Source organism: Diadema antillarum, unplaced genomic scaffold, assembly GCF_040938485.1.
Source record: "Diadema antillarum isolate AM-2024a unplaced genomic scaffold, OU_Dant_1.0 seq00000889_RagTag, whole genome shotgun sequence".
Lineage (NCBI taxonomy): Eukaryota > Metazoa > Echinodermata > Echinoidea > Diadematoida > Diadematidae > Diadema > Diadema antillarum.
Genome location: NW_027271753.1, coordinates 916,236 through 929,682, shown reverse-complemented (window position 1 = coordinate 929,682; position 13,447 = coordinate 916,236). Strand labels below are relative to the sequence as shown.

Below are 13,447 nucleotides of genomic sequence, written 5' to 3'. Positions count from 1 at the left end.
TACCAAAACAAATTTCAGAAAAAAAATCTAATACAATTATTTTCATCTATATCACATACAAATTGTACTGTTTATTTGTTGAAGAAGAAATATACTGAATATTGTAAAAACATGCCCTGTACATCCCATACAGAGCATGAACTCTAGTTCTAAGCTCTTTTGCCTTTAAGATCTTTTGCTCTACTGTAGCTTTTGGGAAAAGGGGCATTTAAATGAAGGGGAGTGATAAACATCTACAGTAATAAAGCACTAGATTACATATTGTAGGTCAGACACTGTAATTGCACACACATATTGTTCATTACCACAAAATGCAAGACGTTGGTCTTAAATGCACTTGTACATTTTGCATGTTATCTGAAGAAGAGCATGCATGAGATGCAGTATTGTGGCTTTATTGCACTGCACTGTTACCCCATATTTGGCAGAGCTGAAAACCCATGCCTTTGATCATACATCAAATAAATTGGCTACCATATTTCTCATGGATCTCTGATTAAATGCCTTAGAGCCATGTAACTTGACTGCACAGAACAATCTCAGCAAATGTCAGGAGGCATCCTGCTTTATTACAAAGCTGGAGATCTTCATAGTACACTCCATTTAATTTCCAAAGGACTAAAGCTTCATAAGCTGGCAAGTGGCATGTTGAATGCAAGTGAGTACAGCACAAAATGTTCACTAATGTGTGTTTTTATTCATTGTTGCCCCCACCCCCACCCCCGGTAATATCCGGCTGTGATTGTGGAAACTCATATTCATGGCAAGCGTATGCATTCTACTGTAGATAATCCAAAACATGTGCACATTGACCCTCAGGATATTAAGGTACACTTTATTGAACTATAATGATGAGTTTTTATAACAGTAAAAGAGCCAATTAGTCATTTTATATATGTACTACAGTCATAATGCATTTTAAAACAATAATTCAAAGGAAAGGTTGCCACTTTTTTCGAAAAAAAAATAAACAGGGGAGCAAGAATCAAATCAAATGTGCTTTCATACATCAATGCTATTCGTGGTGTTGTGTCTAGTCTGGTGTGGCTGTGAGCCTTAGGGTTTTCTCCTTAAAGGACAAGTCCACCTTCATATACATAACTTTGAGGATTGAGGGAATGCAGCAATATTAGTAGAACACATCAGTGAAAGTTTGAGGAAAATTGGACAATCCGTTCAAAAGTTACGAATATTTTAAGTATCTGCGCAGTCACTGCTGGAAGAGAAGACTACTACAGTGTATGATGTCATATGCGTACAACTATATAAGGAAAATAAAAAGAGAATTTCACAAAACTTTACTTTTTGAATAAAGTGCACATTTCTTCGACTTGCTACTGACGTATGTTAAGGGTAATATTATTCCCCCTGCCTTCTGAAAGAGAGAAGTCGAGTGTTCTTTTGTTATGCGAGAAAAATGGAAATATGTTGAATTTTCTTTATTCTTTCTTTATATCGTTGTACTCATGTGACATCACAAGCTATAGTAGTCTTTTCATCCAGCCGTGACTGAGTAGAAACTTCAAAAATTCATAACTATTGAACGGATTGTCCGATTTTGCTCAAACTCTCACTGATGTGTTCTACTATTGCTGCATTCACTCAACCCACATGTCTATGAAGGTGAACTTGTCCTTTAAAGGGGAAGGCTAGTAACTGATCAGTGGGAATCAGTGGAAATGCTGGGAGATGATTGTTCCAATCCTTATGGGATTCATTCAAGAGTTCATTGTATATCTATTGGTGTGTGAAAATGATTTGCTTCAGAATGGTCTCATATTCAAGTAATGTGCAGTTTAATGCTTCCAGGTTAGCGTCCCTGGTCAGTGACGGAGCATTAATCTGCACATTACTTGAATATGAGACCGTTCTGAAGCAAATCATTTTCACACAACAATAGATATACAGTGAACTCTTGAATGAATCCCATAAGGATTGGAACAATCTTCTCCCAGCATTTCCACTGATTCCCACTGATCAGTTACTAGCCTTCCCCTTTAAACATGATCTACCTTCTCTTGCTTTAAAAGTACAGACTATTGTTTGTCAATATTTATCTATGACTGATTATTTGTCATTGAGCCACCTTTCCATTCAACAAATAGCATGCTGTTGTAGCACAACTCATTCTGATTGTGTTGTGCTAGTGCAATAGATGAAATAATACAAATACTGTATCATAATTCTCACAAATGATGCATTATGTACAATCTAATCAGTCAGACATTCTGACAACCCTCAGCACTAAACTTAACATCCGCTTGCCTAAGACCACTGCTATGTGATTCCTGCCGGCATTTTTCAGAAGCCAGCATCTTTGAAACCAGCCTTACTTCCTGTATGATAAGAGGGAAATGCTAACCACCAAATATGAAAGCCTCCCATTCAACTGAATTCTGGAATGGCAATCCATTATTATCTGTTGTGATTGGTTGATGGTTTCTAAGGAAGTATGAAGATAACGCTGGTGAGATTGATACAGGAAGTAGTCTACAGCTGCAAACTCCTTTGTTATAGTGTGATAAAGTTACTCATTCCATAATGCTCGGTTTACTGCTTGGTATAGTCCGCAGACCAAATGAAAATAGTTTGGTAGGTTCTTTCATTTTTAGATAAACAGTTGGATATTTCTAGTGAATTATCATATACAGCAAAATAAATTCCAACGTTTAGAATAGATTTGAAGTAGAGAAAGTGGCATTGATGCACATGTTACAAATGAAGGAAACTGTAACTTATCAACCTGCTAACTATGAACTCTAAATAAACTGTTAAAATAAACATGATAACATGAAACAATTTTATGTAAAATATATACATGTGAACCATCTACTTTGGAACAAAATTCAGGTCTGCGAGCAATTCTTGTCAATTGAATCATTATTTTCATGGCAGTGTTGGCATGCATCTTTGCTGATGATTTGATTAGAATGGAGACTGGGAAATAGTGTCCTTAAAAAAAAAATCAAAGAGTATATGAAATAAATCATACACTCTATAACTGCTTATTGTTTAGCAGAGTCAGGAAGCAGATGTTTTTCTACAGTAGCCATGGCGAAATGCACTGACGACCGAGTATGCTTTACTGTGACAAGCTATGTACTACATTGCAAGTAAGTTCTTTCCCTATAACACTAAGCAAAGTAAAATTCATGTCATTATTATGATATACAAATGACTGGACCCTAGTCAAACAATACAAATTGTACATGTCTAATATGAGCCAACAAATATATCTTAAAATGGACTCCTTGTAAAAAGCAAGATACATGTATCTTAGAAATCAAACTCATTTTACATTATTCTCATAAGTACATTGGAAATATCTTACAACAGTGCAGTGTTGCAAAATATAGAGTATATTGTACATGTTTACAATACAAGATTACCAATAATGAATGCATCACTTCTTGCAGTATTTGTTTGCAACCTATACATACAACAGAAGCACACACCCTTACACTTTACACAAAATTATTAAAAAGCCTTGCCTGACACACACTGATGAATTAGTCACATGTTTATGTCTCCATTCTAGCAAGAGTGGACCCATAACTCACAGTTTCTGCAAGAAGGGCATACTATATGTATAGTAGCTTGTGCATCAATTACACAGGTACTTTTACCAGCACACTAATTAACACTTCTACAGATTGTATGTGTAGACTACGTAAGCCTACATTGTACATACATGTATTAGCTCTCTGGGATAATAATGAAAAGCTCTGAAACAATGAACCCTTTGATCATATGGTCGGAATAAAGATGAAGTTACCATAAATTAATATCAAAGCACACACTTGAAGTTTACGAGCAGGATGTACATGTAACAAACCTGGCATCAAGAAGCACAAGGGAAATCAAGTGATTCAGATGATGGTATAAATCTGAGGATGGGTTGCTACCGGCAACCTCGATTAGAAGACACACACTTCCAGATACAGCATGAATTCTGAGAGGCTGGTATAGGAGATGTGCACTAGCTCACGTAGCAAGAACTAATCCAGGCTCCTCAGACACTCAACCTTCGATGGCATCATTAATATCCAACCCAGATAGTCTGACCCTTCCACAGATGCAGCGCAGATGGATGGCAAAATGCAACAATTGGCCACTGAGGGCGCTACACAGGAATTTATCATCTGGAGTTTGATACAACAATGATTTAAATGTACAGGCATGGAACAGCAAAGTCCAGCCGCTTTAATTGATCCACAATATGGTACTTGCTATGACTAATGTTACTCTACAGGGAATGTTAAATTTAATGAATAGCAATAGCTGATTATATCGTCGGCCTTAAATGCCAAAAGGGCCTTAAAGAACTTCCCCTGTTATGCCAAAAGGGCACTAATAGTGTACAAAGTCTATAGCATTAAGGGCCTTTTGGCATAACAGTGGAAGTAGTTTAAGGCCCTTTTGGCATAAGACCGACGATATGCTGAATAGACATAATGACACAAAGGAAGATTAATGAATGTGTCCAATTCTGGGATTTCTGTTTTACTCAACATCAGAATCAGGATAAAAAGTAAAACAATGCATTTGTAACCTATTCTGCTGTCAATGGTATTTGATTGATGCACACAGTACTCATTAGCTCATTGAACATGCCCTGTTTAGCCACACTGAATAGACAAATGCCCTTGAAGCCATTTCTTGGTACATAAACAGAGCATATTGATTTGGGGGGTTTCAAGACAATGAACGGTCCATCTTTGATATTGATTAAAGCTGCAAGTATTGCATTTCTCCCCTGTTGAGATAAATGCTTGCCTAACCCATTCTGCCAATGAGATTGAAAGATTGCACAATTCATCATATTTTATTGACACAAAGTGTAAACATTCAACACATCTGAACTCCTTGGATTAGTGTGTAATCATGACAGCCGTATTAGAGAAATACCTTTAGTGTTAACCTTCTAATGTCAACTAGCACCAAAGTGCTCAAAACTCATACAACTGCACCCTTTTCTTGACCGAAGCAGCCATGGTATTTGGATTTAGAGTGTGAATGTTTGGTGCATACACACACTGGTACCCCTTTACACTCTACGCCTGCCTCATGCCGAGCAAAGAACAGACAATCACAAATCTCACACAAAGGCCTAAAATCCTGCTCTCTGAGAATTGCTACAAAACACTCCTTTCAGAACAGATTCTTTATCAGAAGCAGAGGGAGAGAGAGAGAGAGAGAGAGAGAGATAATTCAGTAATCTTTACAATGAGTAATCCCGAGATGAAGCCGTAAGTTCAAAGGAATTCGGCAAAGAATATTGTGCTCTTTGTGATTTGTCAAATGGGAGGAGGAAGAAGACTTGGAAGAATGATTGAGAATGGATGGCGTGTATTTGTGCACACATTCATTGTCACAATTTCAAATAATCACAAACTGACAAGTGCTTTATGTTCTGAGTTTTTAACAGACTCAGTGATGTCAAAATGGTGCAACCAAGTTGAGAACCTGAGCAGATGGAGTTCAATGGGACTTTGGACAATGAATTTATGGTACATTTATGACCTATTCGGTTTTGAAGCACTTTAAAATATCCCAGTCAACTCTTCCTATGCCAGGGGCATTAGACAGTGTGTACAAAGCTAAAAGGTTTACTGTGCCAATCAGCACTCATCATGCTTAGGTATTTCTATTTAAGTACTTGTATACAAATTGGCAAGTCTCAAAAACATTCAGTAATATAAAAGAGCATGTACATGTATAATGTATTCAAAGCAAAGCAATGTTAATATGTCCTGTAGCCTGAGTGTGCAGTTAAATTATAGACAAAATAGGAAAGTCTTATGAAAACATGGCCTGGGAATGGTCAACATTCAGATTCTTTGCTTGAAATTCAGAATGGTTGGGAGGTCTGAGTATAAACTGTAGACTGAAGAACACAATAAATGTAAATCGAGCTACAATATAAGTATTCTTTGAGAAACTTCTCACAATCCTATTTCCCTCGGGAACTGCCCTATTGTGTATCAAAAGTGCATGACCCACACTTGTTAGGAGGTGCGAGTAACACCCTATAAAAACATTCTACCCAGGTATAAAATGCAAAACAATGAATCAAAAGTTTCTTTCATTCACTGCTAAGAAAGCAATCACGACCAAATAAAACTGAATTCCCATGCCCAGAAAGTCTCTATTTTGGGGACTGCCATTGTTACAGTCTAAAACCCTTAGTCCAAAATCAATACATTCAGGGACAAACACTTAGCCTACAGTAGGACCACCAACCTGAGGACCTCTGTAAATTTACAATTGCTCTGCAAACTTAATAAAAAAATGCAGCAAATGTTTACATTTTGGCTGAACCTGTGAAGGACCAGTTGGGAAAGATTCCTTGGGCAGCTACTTTAACCTATTTCGTACACTCCCATGGATTCTGCTTATCGTTCATCACATGCCTATAGGCCATGGGTTAATCTAGTGCAGTCTCTTGGCAGGTTCGTTTTTCCAAGTTCAATTTGGCACACAGAATAAAGAATCAGGTTAAAGAAAATAGACAGTGTTGTATGGATGTCACATTTACATTGGATCACTTGATTACAGTTCACTGTATAATGAATGTTCTCATAGTTTACCTTTCCCAACATGTTCATGCATGCCACAGAACTCGGTCTTTGCAATGTCAACATAATATTGACGTTAAGTCAAGGGCCTACAGTTGGATGGAATATTTCTCTGAAGGAAAGCACAGAGAAACATCCCTAGATACATACATGTACTAGGTGTTACAAAAAACATTTCCCACTTTTGATCCTTAATAGTTTGAAATCAGATAACACTGTCATTGATATGAGTAATAGCTAAATAGTGTAAAATTTAGTTGGAGGCGATTTGTTTCAATGAGAGCATGAATCAGTTTCGTTAAATCCATGATTAATTACAATACAGGTACTTACAGTTTGTATGTAATGCAAGAAGAGCTACAACTTGTAGATGCACAACATACAATTTAATGTACATGTACATGTATGGGAAGCATTATCTATTCTTCATAATGACACAATTTACAAATAGTAATGCTCTTCAATCATCATTGGTAATATACATTGTAGTTGACCTTGTTACTTGTTATCAGAGTTATTTCACTAATTACATGCGATTTAAGGACTGGTAGAATGACATGTAGCAACGATAACAAATAAATAAACATAAATTGCTGATTAGTTATGACAAAATTAATTCCTATTGTTGGCCTTCTAACTGCTTTGTGTGGAGAGCCAAAAACATTTAACTCCTTCTGAAAATACTGCATGCTTCCAACATTTTTCCTTTAATCTATATAACATGTTCTGCAAATTCCCATTGATATGCTCTACATACAGAGATAGAAATTAGACATCTTTAGCATTTCTGTCTAACTGGTAACACTTTCTCTTTTTTATTCTGAAAGGAAACCTGTGAAGAATAATGGAATTAAATTTGCTGGGCATGGCTGAAGTGGAAAACAAATGGAAGCGAAGGACAAACTGAGCTGTTCACATATTGACCTGAAGCACCAATCGATCTATAATTACAGAGAGTGGTAGGAACACCAGCCCGGCTTGCCAAGTTCAAACACAGGGCAGAACACAATATGGTTTAATCAAACAGAGGAAATTCCCTTCTGGGGAGCTCAGCCAATAGCCAGATGATCCAATGCACTTCAAATTTCAAAACCTGCCGTACCTCTGTTCAGCTTACCCATTGACCTGTGCTACAAGTGGAATGTGTAATTGTGTTCTTTTTCTTTTTCATTTTGAAACCATTGACTTCGTTTCTTGTTACCAAATACATTAATATTAGCAGCAGTGAATAATGCCTGCGGTGCTATTTCAAATAAAGCTCCTTTTTGCCTCTAACTCATTCCTGAATCAGATGACTGCCGTTAAATAGAGGCACAAGAATACACAACCTCAAAATAATGAGTTGCCGGAAATAACCGAAGCAGTGAACCAACATGAATCCAAGGCCATATTTGGGGGTTGCAAGTGCAGTTATTGCTCTATCAAAATCTATTTCTGAGAGAATGAATATTGCCATCCCTGAATGGTGTCGGTTATAACACCAGTATTGTGAATTTGGTATACACAGACACACTGGTAATATTAACTACCAGTAGAACTGCGCACCGTTTTTCATGTCTGATGAGTTCAAATTCAAGTATCATAAATACTCGGCCTGACATGGAACAAAATCACCACGTGATATAATACAGTTTAAGTAATAAATTACAGGTTGTACAGTATATTGCATACAGTTGTTATAAAATACAGTTTGCATCTACACGTAGTCAACATCAGTTACCTAGTACAACATAAAATCATCTTTAGTTTGATGGGAAAGACAGGAAATCAGCCTAAAAAAATTGAAGGATTAGATTAAAATATCTTTGAGGAGAAAAAGTCAAAGGGTGCCGAGTCATTTGTGCAAAATCTTTTTTTGTGTGTGCATTCAGTCACAGCATTTTCTTAAAATCAGACATGAACATCACTGTAATGAGTCATTTTTACACCTGTAAAATCAATAGAACAGAAAAACTGTGCATGTGTATCCTATATCAGGGCTCGACACTAACGGTGGCCCGGTGGCCCGGGGCCACCAAAAATGAAAGTCGGGCCACCAAATTTCAAAAAAGGGCAAATTTGGTGGCCCGCCTCGGGCCACCAAATTTTTTTGAAAAGTATGTCAATAAATTCGTAACTTTTTGCGCCGGAAATTAGCACTTAAATTTGTTTAAAGGATGGATGAAAAGGACTGAATAAGTGCTTGAGAGTGAGTGTTGCCAGTTTGTTGAAGTTTATTTATGAGTAGATATGTCCAACTTCTAATTCTTACTATCATAAAACTTAAATATTTGACTCATTAAAAAAAAAAGGACTTTTAATGTTTTTTATTGTTTTTTTCGGGACACCAAATTTTTCTCTCGGGCCACAAAAAATTTGAAATTTAGGATTTTGGTGGCCCCATCGGACCACCAAACAAAAAAGTTAGTGTCGAGCCATGTATATGATGAAGCCTGTTACTGCCACAATGAACATTATTTTGGCAGTAACTGGGAAAACCAATGGAAGTACAAATGGCAAAATAATGTTTGAACCTCAGTTGTGACTATCCAGCTACAAGCACAAAATGCACTGTACAGTGTTGTCAATCCTGGTATGCTTGAATGTACATTTTGTACACTCCAGTCATGTACCATGTAAGTGTACATGTACATTAAGAAAAAAAAATCTACAAGGGCTATGGTATGAAGATCATGAACCTACAGTAGGGCAAGTCCAAGATAAGGTCCCCTCAGAAGGCAAAATTTCATCTTTGCTTAATATTGACATGTTTGGTATCATTTTGAAGCTTATGAGTTGAAGTTTTGATTTCCATGGAGGAAAAAAGTATATTACGTAAATTTATGCAAATTTCAAGGGCTTCATTTGCATAAATGTGAAACACAGCGTTACGTATGGGACATTTATAAAAATTCATATTAATTCAAAGGAAAGCAAATGATATTTGATTAATATGTGGACATAAGAAGTTCATCAAATAGTTTAACTTGGTATGAAAATTTAGGGATTATGCAAATGATTATGCAAATTAGCTCGTGTCCTATCATGAGATGTCCCATACGTAACAAATTGAGGTCATTTTTTTAGGTTTTTTCTGAAATTGCTAAGGTTATATTAATGCCCTTTTGGAAAGTTCTAATTTATTGTTTAGAGAAATTAAATACCATAGAAAAAAGAAAAAACAGTAAAAGGAATATTTTTTATTAGGCATTGAAATAATGTTACGTATGGGACAAATGCGTTACGTATGGGACATCCTCATACATAATGCATGTAAATGCATGTAGCTAGCTGGGAAGGTCTCTCAGTACACAAATGGTCAATCATCCTGAAGAAAGCATCCCAACATTGTGGCTACATTTTGAGTTATAGACACTTTAAACAATACATGTACTTGACTGAACAATTTTCAGAAAGGGGGAGGGGAAAATGGCAAAATACAGAACGAAAAATCAGCATTAAAGGGATGGTATAGTTTTTTTTAGAAATGGGGATTCAGTTTTCAACATTTAATGAGATGATTGGAAACCAATTATATGAATTACTAAAGAGCATACAATCCTAAGACTAGAGGAATTCAAAGTTTAGTGATGGAGATCCAATTTGAAATGGTTGTAATATAAATATTTTAAAAAAATATAAAGTAAAATGATTTTTTTTTAATTGCAAGTGATACACAAATTGTCCTTATTCAGGTTTCAATAATAGCCACGACAAAATTCATGGGTATACATACTGAGGTGTGACTCGAATCAACGACCTGACTGCTAGACAGACATCATATCTACTCGATCACTGGGGTTCCACGCAGCAGGTATTGCTTATTTATAAAAATTAATATTTCTTGTGTCAAATTGTGTTTTATTGAAACGAAATGGCAAACTGCCCTTCATCAATGGAAGTAAACACTTTAAACTAGTCAATTTTTCAGTAGTAACTATCCTGATAAAAATAGGGCATACATACTCAGGTTGCTCATAAAAATATAGAATATGATTAAATATGATTATGATGGTAAATCTTTGGGGAATATTGTTCCCTTGTCAATCTGGATCAGTATTTGAGTAGTTTCAACTGATTCATTTCAATAATTATGCAAAAATTTGTTTATGGGTATTTTGCAAAATTACTTTGCAAAATACCCATAAACATGTCTCTCCACACACTAAACGAATGGGGGACAAAGGGCATGCATACTCAGGTTGGTCATAAAAATATAAAAATATAATTGAATATGATTATGATGGTGAATATTTGGGGAATATTGTTTCCTTGACAATCTGGATCAGTATTTGAGTAGTTTCAACTGATTTTACTTCAATAATTATGCAAAATACCCATAAACATGGTTCTTCACACACTAAATGAATGGGGGACAAACTGTCCCATACGTAACTGTCCCATACGTAACACGTCATGTCTGTCTTTAATTAGAACCTGTAATTAGAGCTTTTCGCCTAATGACACGAAACTTACCTGTGATAATCTTGAGTGTTGTGACTTTCATCACAGTGAGTTACAAGTTGTAGAATGAAATACTTTCAGAGAGTTTTGAGGTTGAAAAAAATGTTCAAAAAAACAAAATTTTTCTGGTCCCATACGTAACGGCACATATTTTTTCTTCTAGAATATAATTGTGAAGGTCATTTTTCTCCATTTTTTGCATGATTATACTTCTCCTAGATATCAATCACCATGATAAAGTTTAATATGATCAAAAGCCATTAACACTATTTTTCAGGTCATAAAAGTCTCTGAATGTCCCATACGTAACGCGCGTGTTATCTTGGACTTGCCCAGTAGCAAAGATGCACAAGGGATCTTGCATACACCAGTAATTATCACACATGGCAGGAGCCTTATGCCTCACTTTAAATCATGAAAAAAAACTTTGTAAAGATGAGGAAGAGGAAGTGAGAAGGAAGAGAAAGTGAGGAGGAGGAGGAAGAAGAGAAGGGAGATTGAGCAAAGAAGAAAGGGAGAATTCATTTGCTATATAGACCTACACTGCATCCTCAGCTTCACGTTGGTGCTTTCAGCGTTGTGGTCAATGACATGAAAAAATCAATAATATATATCTGTGGTTAAAAAATTCTTATCCACAAAAATACAAAATATCAACAAATTTCAGCATCTGTCAGCATTTCAGATATATTGTTATTGTAGTACAACCAGTAAAAATGATAACTTTTGCAGATTGATTTTTCACACTGGGCCAATTTCAGGGAAATTCCCAAATTAGTGTATTCACATGTTTTCATTTAAATGAAAGCATTCGATACATAAATTGTACCTTTTCTTTTTGGAACAAAAATGAAAGTTTCTGCTAGCAAAATACAACTGTTTTAAAGTCTATCAAAGACGTCTGTCAAAGACATTTTAAGTTCAGAGTTTAAGGATCAATACTTGAATATTGAGTCTAAAATTAATTCATTAAATTCTCGTCTATTCAGAGTTCCCACGTTGAAAACAGTAATACAATTTCATAGCATGGTAATTATACTTGCACTTCCATTTCAAAACATTCTGATCAACCACATGCAATGCAACATGGTACTACCCTGGCACAATGCTTGAGTCCTACAATTTGTACCAAATTGGATTATAAATCATGCGGCTATTACCATTTCTTTGTGTATTGTGTTTAATATGATACTACTTGTACCTATTCATGTGTTTTTGTTTTTTTTTCAATGAAAATATACAATACATTTATACTACCCTGCAGATACAATAAGACGTGATCAGGCTAGGCTTGAATATCAACTGCTCTTGAATGTACTGCAATTTTCATTTTCATTTAGGGCATGAGCAGGAATTTATGGAATAATTTGCATAACATCAGACAGTAATGTCACATTTTAAGTTCAATACAGCTACTGGGTATTGTACACCACATGTACATTGTAAGTTGTTTTCTAGGTACACAGCATTTGGCCAGATTATTTCACAATGTTTATAAATTTTGTAACTTTCCTAATGATGACCATCGAGTACATATTTTGGCCTGATCAACCCAAGATCAAGACAATGAAGATCTCACTTTTTTGTTAGAGTGCCTCTACAGATGTCAGAAATATCCTGGTGTGTTTGCTGTTGTTAAAAAAACAACAGCAACAAACTAAACACTTGTATGAAAATTCAAGAGCACATACAGTTTTTATACAAGTACTGCGAAGATAGTGCAAAATGTATTGGTGTTGTCAGTCACAACTGAACTGAAGATGAATGCATGCATGCTCCTTAGAAAACTGTACCGGTTTTACTTGGCCATGAGAGATTTGTGCTTTAAAATCATTACCGATTTCAGACAAGATGTTGAGTTCGAATTCTTCAAAATAGCACAATAATTTGGATATTGTTTTAAGAAAATGATGAGGGGCAGAAAATAGTGAAGCAACGAGCAGAAACCCTATCAAACATGAACAGACATGGTCAGTGAAGTAGATTCTCCCTGTGTACGAGATTGTCAAAAGGGCACGGCAAAGCCGCAGATAGTATACAGTACAACAGCAACCCACTGCGGCAAGACAGGTGGGGTTACTGGCTGGTGTCGTGTAACAACGGAACCCGCCTAAACCACTCCGTGCGTAGTGGAGCTACCAGCTGGTACACTACCCACCGACCCTCCACACACCTCCACGCCATGTGTGCGCCAATAGGTTTTTGACGCCATCCATCCATGTATATTCTAGTCACCTCATCACACACATTCTCTGAAAAATTCATCCTACCTTTTGAAAAAACGGTGGTTTTGTCAAGCGATGAAAAATCGATGAATAAGACTGTCTTTTTACGTCCAATGCTGAAGATTGAGAATTCTATACTACTAGAGATCACAAAAATTGTGCCAATGAAGCTAGTCGGCGCTTCCGGTGATGCTGCCGATA

At 36.1% G+C, this 13,447-nt stretch overlaps 1 protein-coding gene across 1 annotated transcript in view; it reads right to left on the bottom strand.

Annotated features, from left to right (window-relative positions):
• The window catches only part of LOC139740855 (uncharacterized), a 53,561-nt gene extending 40,114 nt beyond the window's left edge, over positions 1-13,447 (bottom strand). The window contains exon 1 of the mRNA XM_071651436.1: positions 13,292-13,447. The gene's annotated coding sequence lies outside the window, so the exon portion shown is untranslated. The remainder of the gene's footprint in view (positions 1-13,291) is intronic.